The sequence below is a fragment of the Ictidomys tridecemlineatus genome, chromosome 16 (genome assembly GCF_052094955.1).
Source record: "Ictidomys tridecemlineatus isolate mIctTri1 chromosome 16, mIctTri1.hap1, whole genome shotgun sequence".
Taxonomy (NCBI): Eukaryota; Metazoa; Chordata; class Mammalia; order Rodentia; family Sciuridae; genus Ictidomys; species Ictidomys tridecemlineatus.
Genome location: NC_135492.1, coordinates 46,548,220 through 46,557,710, shown reverse-complemented (window position 1 = coordinate 46,557,710; position 9,491 = coordinate 46,548,220).

Genomic DNA, 9,491 nt, shown 5'->3' with positions numbered 1-9,491 from the left:
TCTCTCCCTGCCTGGTGCTGAGACTTGAACCCAGTGCCTCACACATGCTAGGCAAGCACTCTACCACTGAACCACAACCCCAGACCTCTCTTTACTTCCTTGAAGCACTTTTCACTGTTTGAAATCATTGTATGCATTTATGAATGTCTGTGCTGTCTTCTTTTACCAGAATGGGAATTTTGGGAAAATGGAGATCTTATTTGTGTATTCACAGCATCTAAAATGTGCCCAGTACCTGGAGAGCACTCCATGCACATTGGCTGGGTGATGAAGGAAGGAATGAGTACTCCAACTATCATCTTCTGCCACATAGAAGGTTCTGACAGCCACCCTATCTAGGACCCTGCCATCTGACGCCATATGTGGAGTATGATCCTTATTAATCAGAACATGGAATTAACCCAAAAAGAATAGCCCATTTCTGAACATGCCAGGAAACAGAATCTTGTATTTTGAGATCAGTGGTATAACTGCCCCAGTGGGAGCATATAAGGGCGGAACAGATCAAGCCTGTGCAGGAAGCAAGAGAAACACATATAACTGTGTCCGCTGGAAATTCACCATCTGGGATAGCACTGGCTAATAGAAACCCATTTCTCCTTTCCTTTGGGTTCCAGAGATGAGTTTATTTTCCCCCGCTGTGTTAAAGCTGTTTCCCTCCCTGCACCCTTCATCGACAAAGTTAATGAATTTGCAAAGGAGATAGGATCTCTCAGCCTCTGCTGTTCCCACAGAGTGAAAAATGAAGATTGGTCCCTTCCATGGAAAAATCACAGTTACTTTTTTTTTTTTGCAGGGCTCATGATCAGACTGTCTGACTCAACACCACAGGCAGAGAAGAGTTCATGTCAAAATTATTCCCATACAAAATTTAAAGCCTCTTCATCCCATTAAACGGTGGGATTTTGTTTCGTCTTCTTAAATTAATACACCTGAAAACGATACCCACAGTTTCTATAGTTAGTATCATCACCTGTTCGTATGAAAGAACATATGTAAACTATTAATGTCTCCCAGTTCCCAACTTCTACATGTAATGTCTTAGGGTAGTACTTAGGTCTCCTTCCAAGAAAAGAGAAATGTTATCAACCCCCAAATCTGAGGAGGATCACTAGTTAAAAACAGGTGGTTGTTTTGCCCTTCCTAAGAACTCGAACCTTGGGAGCTGACAGATAAAGATAAATTACCAGTCTAGCGCATTCTCACTAACGAAGCCACTGTAGTCACTTAAATGAATCTCGAAACCTAGATTTTGCTTTGTTAGCTAAAATTTCTCTTCTCATTGTCTTCGACTGTGTGACCTAGAATTATATAATACCAAGAAAAGGCTGTAAGAGCCAGGTTCTTTATCATGTTGACTTCGCTTTCCGACTTAATGATATTCCTTGACTAGAAAAGGATTTGCTTCATGCTAGAAAGTTCTGTGAGATAAGTCCTGTACTCTCTCTAGTTGCAAACATAAATCCTCTTTCCTATAAAACAAAGAATGTGTATGACCATATTCTAGACAGTGTTATAAGGCACAACCAAATTCAATGTTGCCTAATTTAGGAATTTCTATTACTCAATATAGAAAGGTATGTTCAATTGCAATAAGAATAATCAAAACATTTATGACTGCTTACTATGTTGTGGAAGGTTTTCAATGGACTTTATTTGCAATATTTCATTGAATCTTCACAATGATCCTAACAGGTAGGTATTTTAATAGTGCAATAACTCACATACATACAAAGAATAAGGCATTCTACTGCCATACTGCCTGAGTTTGGTGTCATAGCCATATTACTTACTTGTGTCATGACCTTAGCGAGTTATCTAATCTCTCTGGGACTCACTTTCTTAATGTGTAGCATGAGAATATAAGCAGTTACCTATCTCCTAATGTGCTTTTAGTAATAAATTTAAAAATATCTATAATAGGCTTAAAATTGTCAATCTCACTATCGAGAAAAATTATACTTAGAATTTCCCAAACTTTGGTCATTTTAAAATCATGTATGAGATTTGGGTCCTATAACTGTATACCACTTTATCATTAAGCAATTAATGTTACTATTCATTTCCTAGTACCTTTTTGCAATGCAATTCTGCTACTACAATGCAATTCTGATACGACCTAAAGGTAGGCAAATATCAAAGGTCAAGGGAATAATCTTCCGCCAGCCTCCGCTCATGTCATATGGGAGCCAAAAATTCCATGGCTCTCTGGCTACTTATACTTCTGACCAACTAGCTACAAATTCTGGGGCCCCCACTACTCCCTTGTGTTTGATAATCTGTTAGATTGGCTCATTGAATTTGGGAAATCTCCATAAAGTGGGCCCTCAGCATCTATGGGCTTCACATCTGCAGATTCAACCCAACCACAGATCAAAATTAGTTGAAAAAAAATCACATCTATACTGATCTGTACACATTATTCTTGACATGATTACCTAAATGATATAGTTAACAGCTATTTACATAATATTTACATTAGGGGGCGCAGTCCTGGCATCAAGCTCATGTAATAAAGAAGAACGACTGGGGGCTGGGGATGTGGCTCAAGCGGTAGCGCGCTCGCCTGGCATGCGTGCGGCCCGGGTTCGATCCTCAGCACCACATACCAACAAAGATGTTGTGTCCGCCGAGAACTAAAAAGTAAATATTAAAACTTCTCTCTCTCTCTCCTCTCTCACTCTCTCTTTAAAAAAAAAATGTACACGCAGTGAAATGCAAAAAAAAAAAAAAAAAAAAAAGAAGAACGACTGTACGTATGATTATAGTTTTATTTCAAAGAATACCAGCCTAGTCAAAAACACGTAGAGTGAGGTCTGGAAGGATCCCAAACACAAAATCCTCATGTTCTTGGGACAGCACCCTCCCTGCAGAGGAAGTTAACTAACCAGGAAGCTCAACCAGTCTCAGTATTCACACTTTCTATGGTGGTTTTGCTATGTAAGTATGAGTGGTTGGGTCATTGGTCATGTGATTGCACTTGATCTCCCACTCCTCAGAAGTCAGCTCTTACGAACTGGCTCACAAAGTCCCAACCTCCAAATGGCATGTTTGGTTTTTTCCAGCAAGGCCAGTCCCCCAACCTGAAACTTTTTAGGGGATCTGCCTGGGGTCTCCTCATTGGCATTAACTGAGGAAGCATCCACAATGAATAACAAAGCCGTTTTATCATTCAGCAATTCTCCTAGCTCCCGGGAGGCAGGGACAAAGGCCATTCAAATTCATTCCTGTATAATATTTTTCAATCAATTTCTTTGTTGCCCAAGTAAATTTACCTTTATGACGAGCAGCAACATTAGATAATCTGGGTTTGGTTAGTGCTAGTCTATCTTTCCTAATTCACCTTAAGAGAGACGAGTGACTTCAAATTTAAAATGTTTCTGTGCATGTCATCCATAATATCTCACGTCAGATACTAAAGGAAAGCTAGCCAGAGACACTTGCATTTCAAACCTGCCACAGCATCTCAGGAACTTTCTTGAAGCCTGCTGAACAGTCATACTCTGCGCCATTTTGTAAATTTGCTATTTGTCTGATGGGAATGAGAAAGGGGGGGCGGGTAGAGACAGGGATCTATTTGTAAAGTTTAGCATTGATTTTTTTTTTCTCCCTTTGTATATGTGCCCAGACATAATTGTGGTGAATAGTTTTTTAAAAATTTAAAAATACATTAAATAGAGTAATGAGCCACCAATAAATGTGTACATGAATAGGGTTGTTTTTTTTTTCTTGACACAGCTTTCTGCATGAGAAGTAAATGCATTCCCGGAATATGCTGCGGGAAATCTCTTGACAGCTACTATTTTGGACGCCAATATTTTATATTTGGGTTTCAAATGTCCTCTGATGTGTTTTGACTTCTCTCTCTCCTTCATCTGTTCTTTGCAACAGTATCTAAATCCTGCCTTTGTGCCTTTGCAGAATCTCTCAGTGTCCTCCTCTCTACCTGTCCGCTTATCACACTAGCCCTGGCCTCAGAGGCAAGCCCCTTGCCTGCCACCTGCTGTTACTGGGTCCCTCTCTGGCTGCATGGGCAGTACGGGTAGGGTTAGAACTTGGACCCTGAAACGGATTGCCAGTGTGTCTCCCACACTTACTAGGGCTGTAACTTTGGGCAAGTGAATTCATTCACCTTTGGAACCATAGTTTGGATATCTGCAAATGGCAGACAAATTGCATATTTCAAAGTGTTAAAAGAATTCAATGAAGGGGCTGGGGATATAGTTCAGTTGGTGGAGTGTTTGCCTCGCATGCACAAGGTCTTGGGTTCAATCCCCAACACCACACACACACACACACACACAAAGTATTAAATGGAAGGATCCATTTAAAGTGTTTTGCATGGTATCTGGCACATTATAAATATCCAATTAATGGTAGCATGAAAAGCTGTTTTCTATAGGATGGAGTCTAGAGTTCTCTAATTGTATTGTAACCTTCCAAAAACTAAGCCATCTCTTATGCCTCTCAAGTGTTCATGATTTCTTAAGCAACGGGACCAGTGAATGATTCATTCTAGTCCTGGAGACACTGGAGTTCTGAGTAATCTATCCTCAGGGAACCGTTTGCATGGACCAGGACAGGCAAGGCACCCTAATTCACACCTTGTTAATTCCCATCAGGCCTTGGGCTGGCAGAACCGAATCACCCGCATGAGGGCATCTCCACTCATCACACAGATGGAGCTGCCTGCTGCCGGTCTTGAAATGCAGACACCATGGGCTGGCTGCCATTCCCATCAAAGGGTGAACCAAGATCCTCAGCGGTTGCAAATTTTGCCCCAACTACTAAGAATTAAACCTTGACACTGCCTAGTTTTTACATATGCTCGGCCTCTCTCCCCAGCTGAACTATGGGTGGCTAGAGGTTAGAGAAACGCTCAGACTTGTTTGTTGTCTTCAGGGATAAAAATTTCCCCCTAAATGACAGAACATAGTTGTTTGGGTTTTGTTTCTGTTGTGTTTTCATTGTTGTTGTTTGGGGGTTTTGGTCTGAAGTACTCAGACACAGTAGAGCAAGAACTGATTCCTACCCTCTCTCATTCTCTTTATCTGAAATTTAAAAGACAAATTGTGTTTGTAACCAGAATCTTTCCATTTCAGAAAATAGTAACCTGATTCAAACAAGTTTCAGTAACCATATATCAGAGAAGGGGGGTATTATACAAAATATACACAGAACTCAAACTCTATAGGATGAGTTAGATTTAAAAAAAGTCTCAGAACTTAAATAGACATTTCTTAAAAGAGGCCAACAGCTATTGGCTCAGCACCACCAATCACCAGGGAACCACAAATCAAAACTGTAGAAAATATGGCTCAGAGGTAGAGGCCCTGGGTTGAATCCCCAATACTGCAAAAATAAAAAAAAAATTTTAAATAATCAGATATCACTTCATACCTGTAGAGTGATTGTTATCAAAAAGATAAAAAATAAAATAGCTGGGCACATTGGAATGCACCTGTAGTTCTAGGGACTCAGGAGGATCACAATATCAAGCCAGCCTGGGTAACTTACTAAGGACTCTGTCTCAAAATAAATAATAATAATAATATTAACAACAACAACAACAATTTAAAGGATTGGGGAATGCAGCTCTACCATGTTGACAAGGTATCAAAAAGAAGCTCTTATGTATTGTTGGTGGGAATTTAAGTTGGTATAACCATTACGGAAAACATTACGGAGCTTCCTCAAAACACTAAAAATAGTGATACCATATGGTCTAACACTCCCACTTCTGAGCATATATCCAAAGCAAATGAAATAAGCATTTAAAAGAGATATCTGCCCTCCAATATTCATCTCAACATTATTCACAGAAGCCAAGATATGGAACCAGTCTAGCGTCGGTTAAAGAATGAATGGGGGAAAAAAGTGACATACAATGGAATTTTATTTAGCTATAAAGAAGAAAATTATGTCTTTAACCACTGAGCTACACTCTTAGCCCTTTTTTTTTTTTGAGACAGGGTCTTGCTAAGCTACTTAGGTCCTCGTTGAATGGTTGAGTCTGACTTTGAACTTGCAATCCTCCTGTCTCAGCCTCCTAAGTCACTGTGGTTACTGGTAGGCACCACGGTGCCTGGTGAAATTGTCATTTGCAGGAAAATGGGTAGGACTGGAGGACATCATGTTAAGCAAAAAAGTCAGACTCGGGAAGTCAAGGGTTGCCTGTTTCCCCTCATATGTGGAAGTTAGAGAGGAAAAAAAATTAGAAAAAGGATCTCTTAGAAGGGAAACCATTAAAGTATGAGAGGGAGATAATGTAAAGATGAGAGGAAGGGAGTAGGAAGGGAAAGGGGAGGTACTGGAGAATGAAATTGATCAAATTAGCTTATGTGCATGAACACACATGACACAATGAAACCCACTATTCTGTATAATTATAATGTACCAATAAAAAAAAATTAAGGGAAAGATTAATTGGCTCATAATTAAAAATTTGATGATTATGCAAAGTCCAAGAAAGTCTGACTTCTAGTGCTCTAATGAAGTCCTTGAGGACGGGTCCATTGGCTTTCATTTTTCTGGAATGTTCTTTATGATGGGCTTTGTCTCAGGCAGCCCTCCCTGCCGGCTCTCATGATTTCCAGCAATTCTGATCTCCCCTATTCGCACCCTAACAACCATAGAATAAAAGCTTTTCCTTCTCCGAACTGGTGCCCTGGTGTGATGGGCCTGGCTTGAGCCTATGCCCTCTGCAAAACTGATCGCTGCATTTGGGGGAAAGCAGAATCCTGGATTGATAGTCTTTCCTGGGATTGGATGCAAATACAATAGGAATAGTTCCCAAAAGGAAAACTGGAGTTGCTTTGACTAGGGAGAAACTGGTAAGGTCTGGTCCAGTAGACCATCTCAAGCTCCGGAAGCCCTGACTTAAGCTACCTTGCAGCCTCTGACCAGGAGCTGAAAGACCAGGATCATTCCAGGAAAGAGACCTCGGGTATGTTTTCCCTGCAGGTCATTCTGCATCCTGCAGGGAAGCTGGTCCTCCCTAAGCCATATGTCTGGCCTGTTGGTCTTGGTAAGACACAGACAAATCCTCTGTGGATTGCCCAGTTTGTGACAAGCTGCTCTGTTAAAGTTGGTTTTCATGAGACACTGATTCTATGTGGTCCGAAGCCAAGTGAAAGAGCATTATAAATACTTCATTTGGGTTTAAGTTTTGGCTACATTCAAGTCAATATTTCCTCTCTTGATATCCCACATCCCTTCCATCTCCTTTTTAATATTTCAGTCGGTCCATTATGGCCCAACATTTATGTTATCTGCCTATGTGTGCCAAACACTAGACTAGACACAAGTGCCAAAGAATTTTAATTCTAAGTCCTTACTGGGGGCGGGGATTTTATGGTCTAGACAGCAGACGATGTGATAGTGTGTAATAAGCCCTATTAAATGAAATGGCAAGGTTTAAGGAATATGAGGGGAAAACAGATGTGAGATCAGAAAAGCCATCCTAAAAAGATAAGGTCAAGAATGCTGGAAAAAAAATACTGAGTGATAGTGACATTTCAGAATTATGGGACAGTGAAGGCACAGAGGTGGGAAATGATGCATGAGAAATAGATCTAAAAAAAAAAAAAAACAAGAGTTAATTCAAATAGAGAGAAAACTGGTCTGGACTGGTCTGGGAAGACCTGCAAGGAAGTGGTTACTATGATTGGAGTCAGGGAAACCGAGAAGGCTGGGAAAAGAAAAGTGGTGGAGATGACGCGGACAGGCAGACAGACAGACAGGTGTGTCCTCTGTCCTCAGGAGTTTCAAAAGGAAACCAACATATTGAACTGTCTCTGATAAACTCTTAGGGTCTCTCAAAGTCTGAAATAACTATTTTGGCTCCATGTGAAGCCGAGACACCTAAGCTTAGCAGAGAAGACAAGAGAAAAGCAAAATAAAGGATTAAAATAAAAATGGTTGAAGATTTGGCTCAGTGGCAGAGCACCGGCCCAGCAACCACAAGGCCCTGAGTTCTGTCCTCAGTCCTGGAAAAACAGGATTAAAAAAAAAAAAAGACTCAATTCTATTCATCCAATAGCATTTACAGGTGTTCATCATCGGATACTTCTTGAGGCATTGGAAATCCAAAGAATAAGACATGGCACAGGTTCCCCTTGGAAGGCTCCTATAAGGAAAGAGTCCTGCAGAGACCCAAGCTTATTACAAGAAACCCAGGAGCTAGAAGACAATGCAAAACCGAAGATTCAAACACACAACTGCAGGATGTGCCCTGCATCGTTATCCTAGGGTGCTCTAACAAACTACCACCAACTGGTGGTTTCAAACTGAAGACATTTATTCTCTCACAATTCTGGAGTCTAGAATCCAAAATCAAGGTGTCAGCAGGGCCATGATCCTGGAATGGCGGCAGAAAAGTATGACCCCCTTTTTTGTTCTCGCTTCTGGGGTTGCAGGAAGTCCTTGGCATAAGGCACTGGTCATATCGGATCAGGGCCCGTCTTATGGCTTCATCCTAACTTGATCAGCAAGGCCTCTGTTCCCAATAAGGTCACCTTCTGAAGTTCTAGTGGTTAAGACTGCAATCTATCTTTTTGGTAGACAACAGTTCAACCCAAAACAGGCTCTCATAAGAATATCACCGGCCTAGGCAGGCTGTAATCATGGTGGTTAGCAGGACCAATTTTAGAGTCAGACTGTCAAATACTGGAATTGTGACTTTTCTGCTTAGTAGGTGACACTGAACAAGCTTCTTTTCTTCTGAGCTAGGTATTTCCTTATACATAAAACAGGAACAATGTCCGCAGCACTCCATGACACTCATTTTTCTCCTCTTCTTCCACACATACTCCCTTATAAGGTCAGGCGTGGTCCATTGACTTCCTGTAACTAATTCAGGCGATGAATTGTCTAGGTCACGCTGTGTAGTGGTACTGAAGACCCTCTTCTCCTGGCCCCTTCCCCTTCCTATAGCTAATCCTAAACACTTGTGTTCAGAGACAATCGCATCGCCCTTAGCCTGGATAGCTGAATGATAATGATAATCAGAGACCTCTGGCTACCTGCGTTGGAAATGTCACGTGAGCCAGAAAAGCAGTTTTGGTGTCATTGGCTCCTACAATGCAACCTATCTATCTTATCAGGCTAACCAGCCCCAGCACAAGCACCATCCTGGGCTCATGATCTTGCACAAACAAGAACAACCAACAGCAGAGTGTCTGAACACTTTCCAGGACGATCCTGGATGGGGGAAACAGAAGGAGAGGATGATACATCTTGCTCTGAAGATGAACCAGGGTCCAATGAACCATCACCCTGGGAGAGTTAAAAAAAAAAAAAACGTGCTTAGGTCTCATCTGCTAGGTTGGCCAAGACCAACACAAAACATTTGTGACCTGGAGACATCGTTTTGCAGGGCCATCACCAACATACCAGCAAGTTTGGTTGGAGCTAGATGTTTACAAACAGGCAGAGCAGGTCGCCTGGAGGATGAGCATGCATAGGAGGGAGAGATACTGCCCACAGAAGGC